The sequence below is a fragment of the Salmo trutta genome, unplaced genomic scaffold (assembly GCF_901001165.1).
Source record: "Salmo trutta unplaced genomic scaffold, fSalTru1.1, whole genome shotgun sequence".
Classification (NCBI taxonomy): domain Eukaryota; kingdom Metazoa; phylum Chordata; class Actinopteri; order Salmoniformes; family Salmonidae; genus Salmo; species Salmo trutta.
The window spans coordinates 1,570-23,748 of record NW_021822472.1 but is presented as its reverse complement, the minus strand read 5'-3'; the positions used below and the strand labels follow the sequence as shown (position 1 = coordinate 23,748).

General features: G+C 45.5%; 2 long non-coding RNA genes across 2 annotated transcripts; both read right to left on the bottom strand.

The window, feature by feature from the left end:
• Window positions 1-1,041: 1,041 nt before the first annotated feature.
• Window positions 1,042-7,312, bottom strand: LOC115182371 (uncharacterized). The gene is made up of 3 exons (XR_003873726.1): window positions 7,279-7,312; window positions 2,894-2,984; window positions 1,042-1,121 (listed from the first exon to the last, which is right to left on the bottom strand). It is a non-coding gene; the product is annotated as an uncharacterized LOC115182371 (long non-coding RNA).
• A 94-nt stretch (window positions 7,313-7,406) lies between these two features.
• Window positions 7,407-17,129, bottom strand: LOC115182370 (uncharacterized). Its single transcript, XR_003873725.1, has 3 exons — window positions 17,069-17,129; window positions 13,212-13,414; window positions 7,407-7,447 (listed from the first exon to the last, which is right to left on the bottom strand). It is a non-coding gene; the product is annotated as an uncharacterized LOC115182370 (long non-coding RNA).
• Between the last annotated feature and the right edge of the window lie 5,050 nt (window positions 17,130-22,179).

The window sequence follows — 22,179 nt, the reverse complement described above, 5'->3', positions numbered from 1 at the left end:
CTGGTCATCCCTACTGCCTCTGATCTGGAGGACTCACTAAACAGAGAACATCCCTGGTCATCCCTACTGCCTCTGATCTGGAGGACTCACTAAACAGAGAACATCTCTGGTCATCCCTACTGCCTCTGATCTGGAGGACTCACTAAACAGAGAACATCCCTGGTCATCCCTACTGCCTCTGATCTGGAGGACTTACTAAACAGAGAACATCCCTGGTCATCCCTACTGCCTCTGATCTGGAGAACTCACTAAACACAAACACTTCGTTTGTAAATTATGTCTGAGTGTTGGAGTGTGCCCCCTTGCTATCTGTCAAAAAAATTATATATATATATAAGGAATTTTAAAGGGTTTATACTTTTACTTTTGATACTTAAGTACATTTTAGGAATTCCATTTATCTTAACACTAAAGTATATTTAAAACCCAAATACTTTTAGACTTATACTCAAGTAGTATTTCACTGGGCGACTTTCACTTTTACTTGAGTCATTTTCTATTAAGGTATCTTTACTTTCACTCAAGTGGGACAATTGAGTACTTTTTTCCAACATTGATCCTCTGACGCTGCCACATTGAAAGTCACTGAGCTCTTCACTAAGGGCCATTCTACTGACAATGGTTGTCTATGGAGATTGCATGGCCGTGTGCTCGATTTTATACACCTGTCAGCAACTGGCTGAAAAAGCCGAACCCACTAATTTGAAGGGGTTTCCACATACTTTTGTATATATAGTGTATATGAAATGATACTTCATAACAGAGGGGGTTAAGAACAACAATATACAATCTGTTTATAGGGTGCTGGTAAATCTACAAGACCAACAGTTGAATACAGGAACACCCATATATGGTCACAGTCGCACTCACCAAAGTTGTACTCCTGCACCTGGCTGATGTACCCGTATAGAGGACAGTGTCCGAACAGCACCAGCATGACTGGACTACCCCCCTTCAACAGGGGGGGCACCACGTGGGCAGAGTGTCCCACCACGGCCCACTGTTCATGGGCTCGGGCGGAGAGGAACACCCAGGTCTGGTTTCTGGATGTGGAACGCCCACAACTGGCTGGTCACGTTGCCAGTAGAGTCTATCTTCCCTCCGTACATGTAGATCTTTCCCTGGTTTAGAGAGGAGGAGGAACAGGATGTTAGAGGAGGAAGAACAGGATGTTAGCGAGGAGGAACAGGATGTTAGAGAGGAGGAACAGGATGTTAGAGAGGAGGAACAGGATGTTAGAGAGGAAAAACAGGATGTTAGAGAGGAAGAACAGGATGTTAGAGAGGAGGAACAGGATGTTAGAGAGGAAAAACAGGATGTTAGAGAGGAAGAACAGGATGTTAGAGAGGAGGAACAGGATGTTAGAGGAGGAAGAACAGGATGTTAGAAGAGGAGGAACAGGATGTTAGAAGAGGAGGAACAGGATGTTAGAGAGGAGGAACAGGATGTTAGAGAGGAAAAACAGGATGTTAGAGAGGAAGAACAGGATGTTAGAGAGGAGGACAGGATGTTAGAGGAGGAGGAACAGGATGTTAGAGAGGAGGAGGAACAGGATGTTAGAGAGGAAAAACAGGATGTTAGAGAGGAAGAACAGGATGTTAGAGAGGAGGAACAGGATGTTAGAGAGGAAAAACAGGATGTTAGAGAGGAGGAACAGGATGTTAGAGAGGAGGAACAGGATGTTAGAGAGGAAGAACAGGATGTTAGAGAGGAGGAACATGATATTAGAGGAGGAGGAACAGGATGTTAGAGAGGAGGAGGAACAGGATGTTAGAGAGGAGGAACAGGATGTTAGAGAGGAGGAACAGGATGTTAGAGAGAAGAACAGGATGTTAGAGAGGAGGAACAGGATGTTAGAGAGGAAGAACAGGATGTTAGAGAGGAAGAACAGGATGTTAGAGAGGAAGAACAGGATGTTAGAGAGGAGGAACAGGATGTTAGAGAGGAGGAACAGGATGTTAGAGAGGAAGAACAGGATGTTAGAAGAGGAGGAACAGGATGTTAGAGAGGAGGAAGAACAGGATGTTAGAGGAGGAACAGGATGTTAGAGAGGAAGAACAGGATGTTAGAGAGGAGGAACAGGATGTTAGAGAGGAAGAACAGGATGTTAGAGAGGAGGAACAGGATGTTAGAGAGGAGGAACAGGATGTTAGAGAGGAAGAACAGGATGTTAGAGAGGACAGGTTAATAAAGGTTATGAGAAGTTATAAAATGACATTACGGAGAAGGATAGATGGCAATATCTTAGGTCTCTCTTATCACAACAACATTTTACATTTTTATCAGACGCTCTTATCCAGAGCAACTTACAGTAGTGAATGCCTACATTTCATTTTCATGCATTTTTTTTTTTTGTACTGGTCCCCCGTGGGAATCGAACCCACAACCCTGGCGTTGCAAACACCATACTCTACCAACTGAGCCACAGGGAAGCGAGAGGTTAGCTTACATCTCACAACACATTACGGTGAGAAGAAGCACTAACAGGCCATCGACCACAGGGTGAAAGAGATTCTTCGAGAATTGATGTCGTTTGAGGTCAGGACCAAAGGTCAAGCTTCTGACAAACCTAGCGAAAGTGTATTCTACAAGTATTCTACTATTGACAACTAAATAGTACTTTGTCAATATTACTACAGATGAACCACTATGTCCCTAGAGCCCATACTTCGATATTACTACAGATGAAGCACTATGTCCCTAGAGCCCATACCTCAATATTACTACAGATGAACCACTATGTCCCTAGAGCCCATACTTCAATATTACTACAGATGAAGCACTATGTCCCTAGAGCCCATACCTCAATATTACTACAGATGAACCACTATGTCCCTAGAGCCCATACTTCAATATTACTACAGATGAACCACTATGTCCCTAGAGCCCATACCTCATGTAGTGCCAGAGAGTGTCCGTATCGTCCGATGACTGAGTTGACAGAGAGGTTGAGAGACAGCCAGCGCTGGGAGCTGAGGTTATACCTGGGAGGAGATGAGAGAGAGAGAAGTTCAGGAACAAAAAAGCATCACAGGCCAGACACAGGTAGGCCAGACCCAGGTAGGCCAGACCCAGGTAGGCCAGACCCAGGTAGGCCAGACCCAGGTAGGCCAGACACAGGTAGGCCAGACCCAGGTAGGCCAGACCCAGGTAGGCCAGACACAGGTAGGCCAGACCCAGGTAGGCCAGACCCAGGTAGGCCAGACCCAGGTAGGCCAGACAAAGGTAGGCCAGACCCAGGTAGGCCAGACCCAGGTAGGCCAGACCCAGGTAGGCCAGACCCAGGTAGGCCAAGTAGTGTTTGGTTACATTATGGGTTCATTTCCTGGACACAAATTGAGCATAATCCTGGACTAAAATAATATTCTCCATTGAGTTAGCATCTGCTGGGGGCAAGAGGTCCGGTGGCATGCCCACCCCCCAGGATAATCTTTTTGTTGAACGACTGTAAGGTCACTTCTGATGACTTTTGTAAAGAAATTCTACTACAAAATATATCTGAAACATAACTGATACACGCCACTGTACTGTACAGAGATGATGGTGGCTGTATGTTCGTGGTAACTGACCTAAATGACTATCGCCCCCGTAGCAATCACTTCTGTCACCATGAAGTACTTTGAGAGGCTAATTGCACCGTCCGCAACCGCGGACGAGGGTAGTGAGGTGAGCCCAACTCATTACCGGGGGCAAACTACCTGCCCTCCAGGACACCTACAACCACCTGATGTCACAGGAAGGCCAAAAAGATCATCAAGGACAACAACCACCCGAGCCACTGCCTGTTCACCCCGCTATCATCCAGAAGGCGAGGTCAGTACAGGTGCATCAAAGCTGGAACCGAGAGACTGAAAAACAGCTTCTATCTCAAGGCTGTCAGACTGTTAAATAGTCAGGAAAACTGAAATCCTATAAAAAATAACATCAAAATGTATCAAAAACATTGACATGTGCAGGAAATATGATCTAATGAAACATCTGAAATGAAATCATATTTTATCTAAAATAGATAAATTGATTGATCCAAATTGTTGTATTTCGCTATCAACAACATTTAAAATGATCAACTAAACTCAGCAAAAAAAGAAACGTCGTCTCACTGTCAACTACGTTTATTGTCAGTAAACTTAACATGTATAAATATTTGTATGAATATAACAAGATTCAACAACTGAGACATAAACTGAACAAGTTCCACAGAAATATGACTAACAGAAATTGAATAATGTGTCCCTGAACAAATGGGGGGGGTCAAAATCAAAAGTAACAGTCAGTATCTGGTGTGGCCACCAGCTGCATTAAGTACTGCAGTGCATCTCCTCCTCATGGACCGCACCAGATTTGCCAGTTCTTGCTGTGAGATGTTACCCCACTCTTCCACCAAGGCACCTGCAAGTTCCCGGACATTTCTGGGGGGAATGGCCCTAGCCCTCGCCCTCCGATCCAACAGGTCCCAGACGTGCTCAATGGGATTGAGATCCGGGCTCTTCGCTGGCCATGACAGAACACTGACGAGCAGTATGGCTGGTAGCATTGTCATGCTGGAGGGTCATATCAGGATGAGCCTGCAGGAAGGGTACCACATGAGGGAGGAGGATGTCTTCCCTGTAACGCACAGCGTTGAGATTGCCTGCAATGGCAACAAGCTCAGTCCGATGTTGCTGTGACACACCTCCCCAGACCATGACGGACCCTCCACCTCCAAATCGATCCCGCTCCAGAGTACAGACCTCGGTGTAAAGCTTATTCCTTCGACGATAAACGCAAATCCAACCATCACCCCTGGTGAGACAAAACCGCGACTCGTCAGTGAAGAGCACTTTTTGCCAGTCCTGTCTGGTCCAGCGAAGGTGGGTTTGTGCCCATAGGCGACGTTGTTGCTGGTGATGTCTGGTGAGGACCTCTTTTACAACAGGCCTACAAGCCCTCAGTCCAGCCTCTCTCAGCCTATTGAGGACAGTCTGAGCACTGATGGAGGGATTGTGCGTTCCTGGTGTAACTCGGGCAGTTGTTGTTGCCATCCTGTACCTGTCCCGCAGGTGTGATGTTCGGATGTACCGATCCTGTGCAGGTGTTGTTACACGTGGTCTGCCACTGCGATGATGATCAGCTGTCCCTCCTGTCTCCCTGTAGTGCTGTATTAGGCGTCTCACAGTACGGACATTGCAATTTATTGCCCTGGCCACATCTGCAGTCCTCATGCCTTCTTGCAGCATGCCTAAGGCACGTTCACGCAGATGAGCAGGGACCCTGGGCATCTTTCTATTGGTGTTTTTCAGAGTCAGTAGAAAGGCCTCTTTAGTGTCCTAAGTTTTCATAACTGTGACCTTAATTACCTACCGTCTGTAAACTGTTAGTGTCTTAACGACCGTTCCATAGGTGCATGTTCATTAACTGTTTATGGTTCATTGAACAAGCATGGGAAACAGTGTTTAAACCCTTTACAATGAAGATCTGTGAAGTTATTTGGATTTTTACGAATTATCTTCGAAAGACAGGGTCCTGAAAAAGGGACATTTCTTTTTTTTGCTGAGTTTATTTTGTGGGTTTTCTATGTATGAAGAACATCTATTTGGTTTCTATTTCCTTCTGGTTTCATTTGGAGAGATAACCCATCTTACTGCTTTAGAATAAAAAGAATGGTCTTCAATGGCAGTATTCTGAATGGTCTTCAATGGCAGTATTCTGAATGGTCGTCTATGGCAGTATTCTGAATGGTCTTCAATGGCAGTATTCTGAATGGTCGTCAATGGCAGTATTCTGAATGGTCTTCAATGGCAGTATTCTGAATGGTCGTCAATGGCAGTATTCTGAATGGTCGTCAATGGCAGTATTCTGAATGGTCTTCAATGGCAGTATTCTGAATGGTCGTCTATGGCAGTATTCTGAATGGTCGTCAATGGCAGTATTCTGAATGGTCGTCAATGGCAGTATTCTGAATGGTCGTCAATGGCAGTATTCTGAACTAATAAACCACACCTTGTTTTGAAAATATATACATTTTTGCTCTTTTGAAGTGTAGAGGGAACATCACAGTTACTCCTGGAGTAAATGGTTGTCCGTATTTGCAGTATTTGGAAAGGAAACTTATTTGTCTATCAATATGAGCTTCTGAGTGGCGCAGCGGTCTAAGGCACTGGCATCTCAGTGCTAGAAGCGTCACTACAGACCCTGGTTCAGCGGCTGGAGGCGTCACTACAGACCCTTGTTCAGCGGTCTAAGGCACTGCATCTCAGTGCTGGAGGCGTCACTACAGACCCTGGTTCAGCGGTCTAAGGTACTGCATCTCAGTGCTGGAGGCGTCACTACAGACCCTGGTTCAGCGGCTGGAGGCGTCACTACAGACCCTGGTTCAGCTTCTAAGGTACTGCACCTCAGTGCGGAGGCGTCACTACAGACCCTGGTTCAGCGGCTGGAGGCGTCACTACAGACCCTGGTTCAGCGGTCTAAGGCACTGGCATCCTCCGGGCTAGAGGCGTCACTACAGACACACTGGTTCTATTCCAGGCCGTACCACAACCGGCCGCCGATTGTAATTCGCGGCCAGCATCGTCCTGGTTTGGCTGGATAGGCTGCCATTGTAAATAAGATTTTAATTTGTTTTTAACTGACTTGTCGAGTTAAATAAAGGTATTATTCTTACCCTGTGTATGGCAACCCTTTCAGCCATCGATGGTTCTGTTTTAGAGGCTACTGACGCTTTAATAATCATACTGACACACAACAAATACTACTAAGAGTTACATTTGGGTCTAAGGAAATGTGCATGCTAGCTGTTCCCATAGACTTCCAGTCACTGTGCTAATGCTAGTTGGTGGTGGTCTAAGGAAATGTGCATTGTATGTTAACATGAGTCTTTAGCTTAGGACCTGTACAGGATGAAATTAGACAGCGTTGCATTTTGGCAAATTTGGGGTCTCGCAGGGTTAAGCCCTTTATCTACTTCCCCCAACTTGAAGGTAGTTTTGCGAGCCATTGCTAACTAGCATTAGTGCAATGATTAGAAGTCTATGGGAACAGCATGCTAGCTGTTCCCATAGACTTCCAGTCACTGTGCAATGCTAGTTAGCAACTTCCTTCAAAATGGGATTACATGAATTCATCTGACTTTGGGTAAGTAGAAAATGGGCTTCATTGCCCAAATCTTGAACTATCCATTTAAAAGCGCGTTTCGACAGAAAAAAAAGATCCTTCAAGCCAGAAAGGAACAATTGTCCCTGGTACAAAGCTGGTCGCAGTAGTTTGCTAATATGTGATGTAATGACGTCCAATACTTACGCTTTGACCATCTGGTAGTCTGAGGAGTTGAAAAACATAACCCCCGATAACCCACATGATCCCCTGATCCACTACGGCCTTGTGGGAAGCCCTGGCCAGCCCCGGCTCAGGGTATTCTTCCCGCTGCAGAATGAAGAGTTGGCCGGGACGGTCACAGAGCAGTCTGGACCTGTTGGGAGAGACGATTTTCAAGAGTTTGACTTCCTTATTGGTCTTCATAAACTTCACAGGGGGGAGAAAAAAAAAAGTTTATTTTTGTCCAATTTTATTATGATCCTTTGATCTCTGTATGTCTTTTATTGCAGTCATTTTGCAGACACCATCTATTGCCAGGAGAATCATCTAAGGTGAGCCTAGAAACTCAGCCTAAAACTCAGCCTAAAACTCAGCCTAAAAACTCAGCGAATTTCACTTTATCTTAATATGTGAGTCGTTTTCAGGAAGCTAGGCGGATGTCACACATCACTACTTCACAGGAGAGACATTTGATGATATATATGATCAAATGTCTCTATATATATATATATATATATATACTGCCTCAAAAAAATAAAGGGAACACTTAAACAACACAATGTAACTCCAAGTCAATCCCACTTCTGTGAAATCAAACTGTCCACTTAGGAAGCAACACTGATTGACAATAAAGTTCACATGCTGTTGTGCAAATGGAATAGACAACAGGTGGAAATTATAGGCAATTAGCAAGACACCCCCAATAAACGACTGGTTCTGCAGGTGGGGACCACAGACCACTTCTCAGTTCCTATGCTTCCTGGCTGATTGTTTTGGTCACTTTTGAATGCTTGGCGGTTGCTTTCACTCTAGTGGTAGCCTGAGACGGAGTCTACAACCCCACACAAGTGGCTCAGTAGTGCAGCTCATCCAGGATGGCACATCAATGCGAGCTGTGGCAAGAAGGTTTTGCTGTGTCTGTCAGCGTAGTGTCCAGAGCATGAAGGCGCTACCAGGAGACAGGCCAGTACATCAGGAGACGTGGAGGGAGGCCGTAGGAGGGCAACAACCCAGCAGCAGGACTGCTACCTCCGCCTTTGTGCAAGGAGGAGCAGGAGGAGCACTGTGAGAGCCTTGCAAAATGACCTCCCAGCAGGCCACAAATGTGCATGTGTCTGCTCAAACGGTCAGAAACAGACTCCATGAGGGTGGTTATGAGGGCCCGGCGTCTACAGGTGGGGGTTGTGCTTACAGCCCAACACCGTGCAGGACGTTTGGCATTTCCCAGAGAACACCAAGATTGGCAAATTCGCCACTGGCGCCCTGTGCTCTTCACAGATGAAAGCAGGTTCACACTGAGCACATGTGACAGACGTGACAGAGTCTGGAGACGCCGTGGAGAACGTTCTGCTGCCTGCAACATCCTCCAGCATGACCGATTTGGCGGTGGGTCAGTCATGGTTGTGGGGTGGCATTTCTTTGGGGGGGCCGCACAGCCCTCCATGTGCTCGCCAGAGGTAGCCTGACTGCCATTAGGTACCGAGATGAGATCCTCAGACCCCTTGTGAGACCATATGCTGGTGCGGTTAGCCCTGGGTTCCTCCTAATGCAAAACAATGCTAGACCTCATGTGGCTGGAGTGTGTCCGCAGTTCCTGCAAGAGGAAGGCATTGATGCTATGGACTGGTCGCCCATTCCCCAGACCTGAATCCAATTGAGCACATCTGGGACATCATGTCTCGCTCCATCCACCTTGCACCACAGACTGTCCAGGAGTTGGTGGATGCTTTAGTCCAGGTCTGGGAGGAGATCCCTCAGGAGACCATCCGCCACCTCATCAGGAGCATGCCCAGGCGTTGTAGGGAGGTCATACAGGCACGTGGAGGCCACACACACTACTGAGCCTCATTTTGACTTGTTTTAAGGACATTACATCAAAGTTGAATCAGCCTGTAGTGTGGTTTCCACTTTAATTTTGAGTGTGACTCCAAATCCAGACCTCCATGGTTGATAATTGGATTTCCATTGATTATTTTGTGTGATTTTGTTGTCAGCACATTCAACTATGTAAAGAAAAAAGTATTTAATAAGATTATTTCATTCATTCAGATCTAGGATGTGTTATTTTAGTGTTCCCTTTATTTTTTTGAGCAGTGTATATATTATTTTTTTGTTTTATCAAAATGCATTATGGGGCAAAAAATGCCTTCTGCAACATGTGAATTTTCATGTGCCTTAATAATAACATATGTGTATTCCATCTGTAAATCAACTTAGCATTTTAATGTATTTCATGAACGTGTCTAAATGTCTAGATAATAGTGACCCGTCCACTTAGATAGATGTGGCTTTGGTTTATAGTATTTTATTTCACATGACCCGTCCATTTAGACCAAGCATCATTTAATATCTATTAAATATTTATATCTGGACACGTTTTAATGTTGATATTGCTAATATGCAAGTTAACATTTCACTTTAACGTTTACACCTTCTGTATTCTGTCCATGTGACAAATACAACGTAGATTTTACAGCGTGTGTTTACCAGAGACGGTAATGTGAACAAAAACAAGACCTGCACCAAAGTCAGATTCGGATAATGGCCAAGACTAGATCAAGTGTATTTTTACCTGGAGTTTTTCCCTTATTGTAAGCTACTACTTTCACCACTTTATGTCTTGAAAACGTTGGTTGTTTACTACTCACTCTGTTTAGCACATGGCCTCAAATGAGAATCCATTAAAGAGACTGGGTGAGACTAACGCTTTAGAGGGTGTGAACGACGCTGAATGGATGTAGACAGTAGCTGTAGCAAAACATATCAACTTTCAAATCAGAATTACATCCACGTTGTTTCTCGAATGCGGTGCACGATACACCATTCCCTAGCTCTGAGTCTCTACGAAAGTTAAATGTTGCTACATGGGCCTGAAATTCAGCTGGTGAGTCACGTATTCACAATGAAAAACACCTGACGGCCAGCTAGTATATTAATGTACTGTTGGACACAGTCTCACGGCCCTTTAGGTTAGTGGAGTCTCATACAGCATCAATATGCATACAGATGATTAAAACGTCTCTCTCCAGTCTTCTGTTGTCCAGTTACGACACTGTGATTTTTTACAAGTGTGACTTTTGAAAATATGTAATTAAAAAGGTAGGAGTCGTGGTAGCCTGGTAGACAGGTAGGTTAATGACACCAATTACACGGCTGATGCTGCGGAATGCCACGGAACACTACTGAACACCTTTGAGGAACGGTTAACGACCGGAAAAGGAGAGAAACCAAAACAACGGGGGTATAGTACAGGAGAATATTAATAAGGCTGGTGACATCACGGGAGAATGTCTTTGGAACAGAAAAAGTTGGCAAGCATGAAAAGACTAGAAGAAAACGCTGGTATTATAGGCTACATTCCTTAGTATTAGATACAGCTGGTATTATAGGCTACATTCCTTAGTGTTATAGATACAGCTGGTATTATAGGCTACATTCCTTAGTATTATAGATACAGCTGGTATTATAGACTACATTCCTTAGTATTATAGATACAGCTGGTATTATAGACTACATTCCGTAGTATTATAGATACAGCTGGTATTATAGGCTACATTCCTTAGTATTATAGATACAGCTGGTATTATAGGCTACATTCCTTAGTGTTATAGATACAGCTGGTATTATAGGCTACATTCCTTAGTATTATAGATACAGCTGGTATTATAGACTACATTCCTTAGTATTATAGATACAGCTGGTATTATAGACTACATTCCGTAGTATTATAGATACAGCTGGTATTATAGGCTACATTCCTTAGTATTATAGATACAGCTGGTATTATAGGCTACATTCCTTAGTATTATAGATACAGCTGGTATTATAGGCTACATTCCTAGTATTATAGATACAGCTGGTATTATAGACTACATTCCTTAGTATTATAGGATACAGCTGGTATTATAGGCTACATTCCGTAGTATTATAGATACAGCTGGTATTATAGGCTACATTCCTTAGTATTATAGATACAGCTGGTATTATAGGCTACATTCCTTAGTATTATAGATACAGCTGGTACTTATAGGCTACATTCCTTAGTATTATAGATACAGCTGGTATTATAGGCTACATTCCTTAGTATTATAGATACAGCTGGTATTATAGGCTACATTCCTTAGTAATATAGATACAGCTGGTATTATAGGCTACATTCCTTAGTATTATAGATACAGCTGGTATTATAGGCTACATTCCTTAGTATTATAGATACAGCTGGTATTATAGGCTACATTCCTTAGTATTATAGATACAGCTGGTATTATAGACTACATTCCTTAGTATTATAGATACAGCTGGTATTATAGGCTACATTCCTTAGTATTATAGATACAGCTGGTATTATAGGCTACATTCCTTAGTATTATAGATACAGCTGGTATTATAGACTACATTCCTTAGTATTACAGATACAGCTGGTATTATAGACTACATTCCTTAGTATTATAGATACAGCTGGTATTATAGACTACATTCCTTAGTATTATAGATACAGCTGGTATTATAGGCTACATTCCTTAGTATTATAGATACAGCTGGTATTATAGGCTACATTCCGTAGTATTATAGATACAGCTGGTATTATAGGCTACATTCCGTAGTATTATAGATACAGCTGGTATTATAGGCTACATTCCTTAGTATTATAGATACAGCTGGTATTATAGACTACATTCCTTAGTATTATAGATACAGCTGGTATTATAGACTACATTCCTTAGTATTATAGATACAGCTGGTATTATAGACTAACATTCCTTAGTATTATAGATACAGCTGGTATTATAGGCTACATTCCTTAGTATATAGATACAGCTGGTATTATAGACTACATTCCTTAGTATTATAGATACAGCTGGTATTATAGGCTACATTCCGTAGTATTATAGATACAACTGGTATTATAGGCTACATTCCTTAGTATTATAGATACAGCTGGTATTATAGGCTACATTCCTTAGTATTATAGATACAGCTGGTATTATAGGCTACATTCCTTAGTATTATAGATACAGCTGGTATTATAGGCTACATTCCTTAGTATTATAGATACAGCTGGTATTATAGACTACATTCCTTAGTATTATAGATACAGCTGGTATTATAGACTACATTCCTTAGTATTATAGATACAGCTGGTATTATAGGCTACATTCCTTAGTAGTATAGATACAGCTGGTATTATAGGCTACATTCCTTAGTATTATAGATACAGCTGGTATTATAGGCTACATTCCTTAGTATTATAGATACAGCTGGTATTATAGGCTACATTCCGTAGTATTATAGATACAGCTGGTATTATAGGCTACATTCCTTAGTATTATAGATACAGCGTGGTATTATAGGCTACATTCCTTAGTATTACAGATACAGCTGGTATTATAGGCTACATTCCTTAGTATTATAGATACAGCTGGTATTATAGGCTACATTCCTTAGTATTATAGATAAACAGTATCTCTCTGTTCACTCAGTCAATAAAAGGACAGGAGGGAAACACCTCTGGAATAAATCAGGTTGTATCCCAAATGGCACCATAACTCCTATATAGTGCACTACTTTAGACCAAGGTCCATAGGGAGCCATTTGTGACGCTCTCACCCTTTCCTTTCAGTGAAGGACAATACCAGCTCGTTAATAGGTAATGTATTAGCCCAGGGATATGAACAGCGGGTATTTGTTTTGGCCTAATGTTGGAATTAAACTGTTGACAGTACAATAGTCAAATGAATACATCATTGACTGGAAGGTCATTGCCGATGTGTTTCCATGACGATGGCTGTTTTAACGAGGCATTCAACAACAATATGGAGGTAAGTCAAACTAATAGTGTGTAGGAAAAAAAAATAGGGAAATATGTCACAAACATACGCACACGTGTGTATCAGTAGTTAGATAGAGACTGTGCCCACCTTGCCACCCAGGTTGGCATCGACATGTCTTTGTGTCCTGAAGGCAGTGTCCCCTGTCAGGCCAACCACAGTCTGACAGGCAGTACGGGACATCACAGGCCTCGCCCTTCCAATTGGATTCACAGTCACAATAAACAGCACCTGTTGAGTTCCCAACGCGACACTCCCCTCGGCCTGAACAGTTGTTAGGACATGTATTCACCCTGGGGGAGGGGGGGAGAGGAAGGGGGGGAGGGAAAGAGAGGAGGGGGGGGGAGAGGAGGGGGGGAGGGAATGAGAGATGAGCGGGGTGGGAGAGGAGGGGGGGAGAGGAGGGGGGGGAGAGGAGGGGGGGGAGGGAGAGAGAGAGGAGGGGGGGAGAGGAGGGGGGGGGAGGAGAAGGGGGGGAGGTGAAGGGGGGGGTGGGGGGAAGAGAGGAGAAGGGGGGAGGAAGGAGAGAGGGTGCAGGGGGGGACGGAGACGGGGGGGGTGGGGAGAGGAAGAGAGAGGATGAAGGGGGAGAGGAGAGGGGGGGAAGAAGCGGAGGGGGGCAGAGGAGGAGGGGGGAGGGGAGGAGGGGGGAGAAGGGGGGGAGACGGGCGGTGGGGGAGAGGAGAGGGAGAGGAGAGGGGGGCGGATAAGGGGGGTGGGGCCCGGAGGAGAGGGGAGAGAGAGGAGAGGGGGGAGAGAAGAGTGAGAGGAGAGGGGGGGGAAGAGGAAGGGGGGGACCGAGAAGGGGGGGAGGAGGGGGGGAGAAGGGGGGAGAAGTGGGCGGGCAGAAGGGGGGGGGGGGGGAGAGGAGGGAGTAAGAGAAGGGGGGAGAGGGAAGGGGGGCGAGGGGGAAGCGAGGAGGAAGAGAGAGGTGACGCGGAGTTTGCAGTGGGGTTGGGGGGGGAGCGAGGAGAAGGGGGGGAGAGGTGAAGGGGGAGGAAGAGCGCAGGTTGATGAAGGGGGGAGAGAGGAGCGCGAAGAAGGGGGTGTGGATTGAACGGGGGAGGAAGCGAGAGGTGAAGGGGGGAGCGGAAGCGAGAAGGGGGGTGAGTGAGAACGGGGGAGGAGGGTGGTGGGGGAGAGAGAGAGGTGAGGGGGGGTGAAGGGGGGAGGGGGGGAGGAAGAGAGAGGTGAAAGGGGGGAAAGAGAGAGAGATAAAAACAAGACGAGGGGTAGGAGAAGAGAACGATGGATGAGATTAGAAGGTACATAAAATATACTCACTGACCGTTTCAAGTTTAATTCCGTATGCTAATGAAAAGACAAAGGGGTTTATAATATAAAACTCTACAAACATCAAATACTGCACAACGTAGAACAATTACAGGCAATGAGGGATTGAAAGCTGGGATAACTAGAGCAAACTCCTGAGAACGTAATACTTTGGAGCGAGACAGTCGACAAGAAGAGGTTGAGGTTCTGTTTCATGTTGTTCGGGCAGCAGCAGCAGTCGTACAGTTTGATGTTTTGGCTCTGGGCTCTTTGAAACATCACAGAGACAAAAACAGACCCGAGGCACTTTCTTTTATCCGTTTTCTCAGCACAACTTGAGTCGTATCATCATTGGCGACGGGGGGCAAAGTACCCATACAGAACTCTGGGTAGTTTTGTGTCGTGCCCTTCAAAGATGTTTGGGGGTCAAGGCTAACAAGCCTGGTTAACTAGCCTGGTTACAAGCATGGTTAACAAGCCTGGTTAACAAAGCTGGTTAACTAGCCTGGTTAACTAGCCGGGTTAACTAGCCGGGTAACAAGCCTGGTAACTAGCCTGGTTAACTACCCTGGTTAACTAGCCTGGTTAACTAGCCTGGGTTAACTAGCCCGGGTTACAAGCCTGGTTAACTAGCCCGGGTTAACAAAGCCTGGTGAACTACCCTGTTTAACTAGCCTGGTTAACTAGCCCTGGTTAAACTAGCGGTTCGTAAGGTTAACAAGCCTGGTTAACTAGCCGGGGTTAACAAGCCTGGTTAACTAGGCCTGGTTAAAACTACCCTAGGTTAGACTAGCCTGGTTAACTAGCCTGGTTTAACCAGCCTGGTTACAACTAGCCTGGTAACACGCTGGTTAACTAGCCTGGTTAACTAGCTGGTTAACAAGCCTGGTTAACTAGCCTGGTTAACAAGCCTGGTTAACTAGCCTGGTTAACTAGGCTGGTTAACTAGCCTGGTAACTAACTTTGCTCTCTCTTCTGCTACTTCCATTTATATTTAGCAATCCAGTTTACAAAACAAAGTGGCACTTTTCCTCTTTTGGTAAAGAGCTACTGTAGCTACTGGCTGGCCATGTTACTAAGAAGAGGCCCTACGAGGCCAGGTTCCCCTGTTACTAAGAAGAGGCCCTACGAGGCCAGGTTCCCCTGTTACTAAGAAGAGGCCAGATTCCCATGTTACTAAGAAGAGGCCCTACGAGGCCAAGTTCCCTGTTACTAAGAGAGGCCCTACGAGGCCAGACTCACCTGTTACTAAGAAGAGGCCCTACGAGGCCAGACTCACCTGTTACTAAGAAGAGGCCCTACGAGGCCAGGTTCCCCTGTTACTAAGAAGAGGCCCTACGAGGCCAGACTCACCTGTACTAAGAGAGGCCCTACGAGGCCAGGTTCCCCTGTTACTAAGAAGAGGCCCTACGAGGCCAGATTCCCCTGTTACTAAGAAAAGGCCCTGCGAGGCCAGATTCCCCTGTTACTAAGAAGAGGCCAGGTTCCCCTGTTACTAAGAAGAGGCCAGGTTCCCCTGTTACTAAGAAGAGGCCCTACGAGGCCAGGTTCCCCTGTTACTAAGAAGAGGCCCTACGAGGCCAGGTTCCCCTGTTACTAAGAAGAGGCCCTACGAGGCCAGATTCCATGTTACTAAGAAGAGGCCCTACGAGGCCAGGGTTCCCCTGTTACTAAGAAGAGGGCCCTACGAGGCCAGATTCCCCTGTTACTAAGAAGAGGCCAGGTTCCCCTGTACTAAGAAGAGGCCCTACGAGGCCAGACTCACCTGTTACTAGAAGAGGCCAGGTTCCCATGTTACTAAGAAGAGGCCAGATTCCCCTGTTACTTAGAAGAGGCCCTACGAGGCCAGATTCCCCTGTTACTAAGAAGAGGCCAGATTCCCCTGTTACTAAGAAGAGGCCCTACGAGGCCAGGTTCCCCTGTTACTAAGAAGAGGCCCTACGAGGCCAGGTTCACCTGTTACTTAGAAGAGGCCCTACGAGGCCAGGTTCCCCTGTTACTAAGAAGAGGCCCTACGAGGCCAGACTCACCTGTTACTAAGAAGAGGACCTACGAGGCCAGACTCACCTGTTACTAAGAAGAGGCCCTACGAGGGCCAGATTCCCATGTTACTAAGAAGAGGCCCTACGAGGCCAGACTCACCTGTTACTAAGAAGAGGCCCTACGAGGCCAAACTGAATGAGATGTTAAACACGGTTAGGTTATAAGCTCAGGGATTAGAGGTCAGGGCTAAAAGGGTTACCTGTATGAAACATTGAACACTGGTTATAGGGTCAGGGATAAAGGGTTAGAGGTTAAGGGTTAGAGGTTAAGGGTTAGAGGTTATGGGTCAGAGGTTAAGGGTTGGGGGATAAGGGTCAGAGGTTAAGGGTCAGAGGGTAAGGGTTAGAAGTTAAGGGTCAGAGGTTAAGGGTCAGAGGTTTATTAAGGGGTAAGGGTCAGAGGTTAAGGGTTAGAGGACAGGGGTTAAGGGTCAGAGGTTAAGGGTCAGAGGTTAAGGGTTAGAGGTTACGGGTTAGAGGTTAAGGGTCAGAGGTTAAGGGTAAGAGGTTAAGGGTTAGAGGTTAAGGGTTAGAGGTTTAGGGTCAGAGGTTAAGGGTTAGAGGTTAAGGGTCAGAGGTTTTAAGGGTTATAGGTCAGGGGTTAAAGGTTAGAGGACAGGGGTTAAAGGTTACCTATATGAGATGTTGAAGCCGGTCAGGTTATAAGCAGCGTCGCTGAAGAAGTGGAGGAGGGGCATAACCAGACTGTGACACCACTTCCGGAACCGTCTCGTTGCCGTAGCGCTCAGGAACTATCAACCCACTGCAACAAGGACGGACAACACCCATCAGAACCCTACATCATTCATCTCCTGTAGCAACAACACGCAGGTTAATAAAAGGTTCAATTCAAAACAGGTTGTAAAAGTTGATAAAACAGTTCACAGTATATGCAACACATTTAGACCTCACAGAGGAGTGGATGTCTAGTCCCGTGTGGCTCAGTTGGTAGAGCATGGGGTTTGCAACGCCAGGGTTGTGGGTTCGATTCCCACGGGGGACCAGTACGGAAGAAAATAATGTATGAAATGTATGCATTCACTACTGTAAGTTGCTCTGGATAAGAGTGTCTGCTAAATTACTAAAATGTAAATGTAATGTCTACGATCATGACCCTGACAGGCCTCTAACAGTCAATTCTTAGGTATCAAACTCCTGGTTTACCCCAGATGAACAGGTCATGACTGAGGACTCTCCCTTCCCTGCACATCTCTCACACCACAGTGCAATATTACAGAGTTCAGGTCTGCTGAAACTTCTGGCTGCATTATCTCAGCAGACACATACCTACTGCTGTTTTCCACTTCACATTGTGTTTGGATGTTTTTGGACTACTACCAACCTACACTCTACTTGGTTTAGCCGAGCTGGATGTACTCTTTCTCTCCCGCGGCCCGGTGATGAGCTTGCCTCCCTGCAGGCTTTCCATTTCACCAGCCTGTACTGGGACACTTTCCACCAGCCTGTACTGGGACACTTTCCACTTTCCACCAGCCTGTACTGGGACACTTTCCACCAGCCTGTACTGGGACACTTTCCACCAGACTGTACTGGGACACTTTCCACCAGCCTGTACTGGGACACTTTCCACCAGCCTGTACTGGGACACTTTCCACCAGCTGTACTGGGACACTTTCCACCAGCCTGTACTGGGAAACTTTCCACCAGCCTGTACTGGGACACTTTCCACCAGCCTGTACTGGGACACTTTCCACCAGCCTGTACTGGGACACTTTCCACCAGCCTGTAATGGGACACTACATGGGCCAGTATTTAAAACGCATATTGAGTAAGTCACCACTCTCTCCTTGCTGTTGTTATGCCTTGGTTGTGTTTATTGTGGATTCTAGTGCTGGCTGGGTTCTAGTCTGTGGTTGTGTTATTGTGGGTTCTAGCTGATGGCTGGGTTCTAGTCTGTGGTTGTGTTTATTGTGGGGTGTTGGTGCTGGCTGGGTTCTAGTCTGTGGTTGTGTTTATTGTGGGTTCCTAGTGCTGGCAGGGTTCTAGTCTGTGGTTGTGTTATTGTGGGTCCTAGTGCTGGCTGGGTTCTAGTCTGTGGTTGTGTTATTGTGGGTTCTAGTGCTGGCTGGGTTCTAGTCTGTGGTTGTGTTATTGTGGGTGTTAGTGCTGGCTGGGTTCTGTCTGTGGTTGTGTTTATTGTGGGTGTTAGTGCTGGCTGGGTTCTAGTCTGTGGTTGTGTTTATTGTGGGTTCTAGTGCTGGCTGGTTCTAGTCTGTGGTTGTGTTTATTGTGGGTCCTAGTGCTGGCTGGGTTCTAGTCTGTGGTTGTGTTTATTGTGGTGTTAGTGCTGGCTGGGTTCTAGTCTGTGGTTGTGTTTATTGTGGGTCCTAGTGCAGGCTGGGTTCTAGTCTGTGGTTGGGTTATGTGGGTCCTAGTGCTGGCTGGGTTCTAGTCTGTGGTTGGGTTTATTGTGGGTTCTAGTGTTGGCTGGGTTCTAGTCTGTGGTTGGGTTTATTGTGGGTCCTAGTGCTGGCTGGGTTCTAGTCTGTGGTTGGGTTTATTGTGGGTCCTAGTGCTGGCTGGGTTCTAGGCTGTGGTTGTGTTTATTGTGGGTCCTAGTGCTGGCTGGGTTCTAGTCTGTGGTTGGGTTTATTTGGGTCCTAGTGCTGGCTGGGTTCTAGTCTGTGGTTGGATTTATTGTGGGTCCTAGTGCTGGCTGGGTTCTAGTCGGTGGTTGTGTTTATTGTGGGTCCTAGTGCTGGCTGGGTTCTAGTCTGTGGTTGGGTTATTGTGGGTCCTAGTGCTGGCTGGGTTCTAGGCTGTGGTTGTGTTTATTGTGGGTCCTAGTGCTGGCTAGTTGGTCAGGACGTGGCAGGGGGTGTTTGTTTAGAGTGTTTCAGGGTTTGTTGGGCTATGTTCTTATGTAAGAGGGTGTTTGTTTTATGTGTTTCGGGGTTTGTGGTTAATGTTCTATGTTAGTATATTTCTATGTTCCTTCTAGTCTTTCTATTTCTTGTTGAGTTAATGGAGTTGACCTTCAATTGGAAGCAGCTGCTCCTCGTTGCGTCTAATTGAAGGTCCTATTTAAGAGGGGTGTGTTTTCTATGGGATTTTGTGGGTAGTTGTTTCTTGTTTAGCTGTGTGCCTGACAAGACTGTTATCGTCATTGTTTTTGTATACGTGTGTTTTGTTTAGGTTTTTCCTTCTTTCTGCCTATTAAAAAAGAAGATGAGTATACACATTCCCACTGCGTTTTGGTCTGATCCTTACGAAACCCGTGACAATCTACCAAGAGAGTTCTCATCTATATTATTCATAGCCGTCTATTTACCACCACAGACCGATGCTGGTACTAAGACCACACTCAACCAACTGTATACGGCCATAAGCAAACCAGAAACATGCTCATCCAGAAGGGGCGCTCCTAGTGGCCGGGGACTGTAATGCAGGCAAAACTTAAATGCATTTTACCTCATTTCTACCAGCATGTTAAATATGCAACCAGAGGGGAAAAAATCAACTCTAGACCACCTTTACTCCACACACAGAGATGCATACAAAGCTCTCCCTCGCCCTCCATTTGGCAAATCTGACCATAATTCTATCCTCCAGATTCCTGCTTCCAAGCAAAAACTAAAGCAGGAAGTACCAGTGACTCGCTCAATACGGAAGTGGTCAGATGACGCGGATGCTACGCTATAGGACTGTTTTACTGCACAGACTGGAATATGTTCCGGGATTCATCCAATGGCATTGAGGAGTACACCACCTCAGTCACCGGCTTCATCAATAAGTGAATCGACGACGTCGTCCCCACAGTGACCGTACGTACATATCCCAACCAGAAGCCACAGGCAACATCCACATCAAGCTAAAGGCTAGAGCTTCCGCTTTCAGTAAGCGGGACACCAATCCAGACGCTTATAAGAAATCCCGCTAAACCCTCAGACGAACAATCAAACAGCCAAAGTGTCAATACAGGACTAAGATTGAATCCTACTACACTGGTTCTGACGCTCGTCGGATGTGGCAGGGCTTGCAAACTATTACGGACTACAAAGGGAAGCCCAGCCGCGAACTGCCCAGTGATGCATGCCTAACAGATGGGCTAAATGCTTTTTATGCATTGAAGCACGCATGAGAGCACCAGTTGTTCCAGATGATGTGAGCAAGACCGTTAACCTCACTAGGGTAGGGGGCACTAGTCGGAATTTTGGATGAAAAGCGTGCCCAAAGTAAACTGCCTGCTACTCAGGTCCAGAAGCTAGGATATGCATATAATTGGTAGATTTGGATAGAAAACACTCTAACACTCTTGTTTCCAAAACTGTTAAAATAATGTCTGTGCGTATAACAGAACTGATATGGCAGGCAAAAACCTGAGAAAAATCCATCCAGGAAGTGCTATTATTTTGAAATGCCTGTTTTTCCATTGAAAGCCTATCCACCATACAAAGACTTATGACCCAGTTCACGATCCCTATGGCTTCCACTACATGTAGCCAGTCTTTAGGCATTGTTTCAGGCTTTTACTCTGCAAAATGAGGGAGAAACACCACTTTCAATTACATTTCCAGACATGAGTCCAGCGCGTGACCGGGAGCGCGCCTTTCTTGTTTCTCCTTTCTATTGACAAAGCTATTGTCCGGTTGAAATATGATCGAATATTTATGCAAAAAACAACTGAAGATTGATTATAAACATCGTTTGACATGTTTCTACAAACTTTTATGGTACTTTTTAGATTTCCGTCTGCCTGCTGTGACTGCGCTTTGTTCCAATGAATTACTGAACAAAACGCACCAACAAAACTGAGGTTTTTGGATATAAAGAGGGACTTGATCGAAAAAAAAAAACATTTATTGGGTAACTGGGAGACTTGTGAGTGTAACCATATGAAGATCATCAAAGGTAAGTGATTCATTTTATCGCTATTCCTGACTTTTGTTACTCCTCTACTCGGCTGGTTACTGTTTGTAATGATTTGTCTACTGGGCGCTGTCCTCAGATAATCACATGGTTTGCTTTCACCGTAAAGCCTTTTTGAAATCTGACACAGCGGTTGGATTAACAAGAAGTTAATCTTTAAACCCATGTTTAACACTTGTGTTTCATTAATTTTTATAATGAGTAGAAAGGTTAAACCTAGAGAGGTTTAACAGGTCAACGTTCACAAGGCCACGGGATCAGACGGATTACCAGGACGTGTAATCAGAGCACGTGCGGAGCAACTGGCTTTTATTCTCGCTTCGAGACAAGTAACACTGACGCATGCACGAGAGCACCAGCTATTCTGGATGACTGTGTGATAACACTCTCGGTAGCTGATGTGAGCAACACCTTTAAACAGCTCAATATTCACAAAGCCGCGGGGCCAGACGGATTACCAGGATGTGTTCTCAAAGCATGCGCGGACCAACTGGTAAGTGTCTTCACTAACATTTTCAACCTCTCCATGACCGAGTCTGAAATACCTACATGTTTCAAGCAGTCCATCATAGTCCCTGTGCCCAAGAAAGCGAAGGTAATCTGACTAAATGACTATCGCCCCGTAACATTCACGTCAGTCCATGAAGTGCTTTGAAAGGCTGGTCATGGCTCACATCAACACCATCATCCGAGAAACTACATGACTACCACCCCAACAGATCCACAGATGATGCAATCTCAATCGCACTCCACACTGCCCTTTCCCACCTGGAAAAAAGGAACACCTATGTGAGAATGCTGTTCATTGACTACAGCTCAGCGTTCAACACCATAGTTCCCTCTAAAGCTCATCA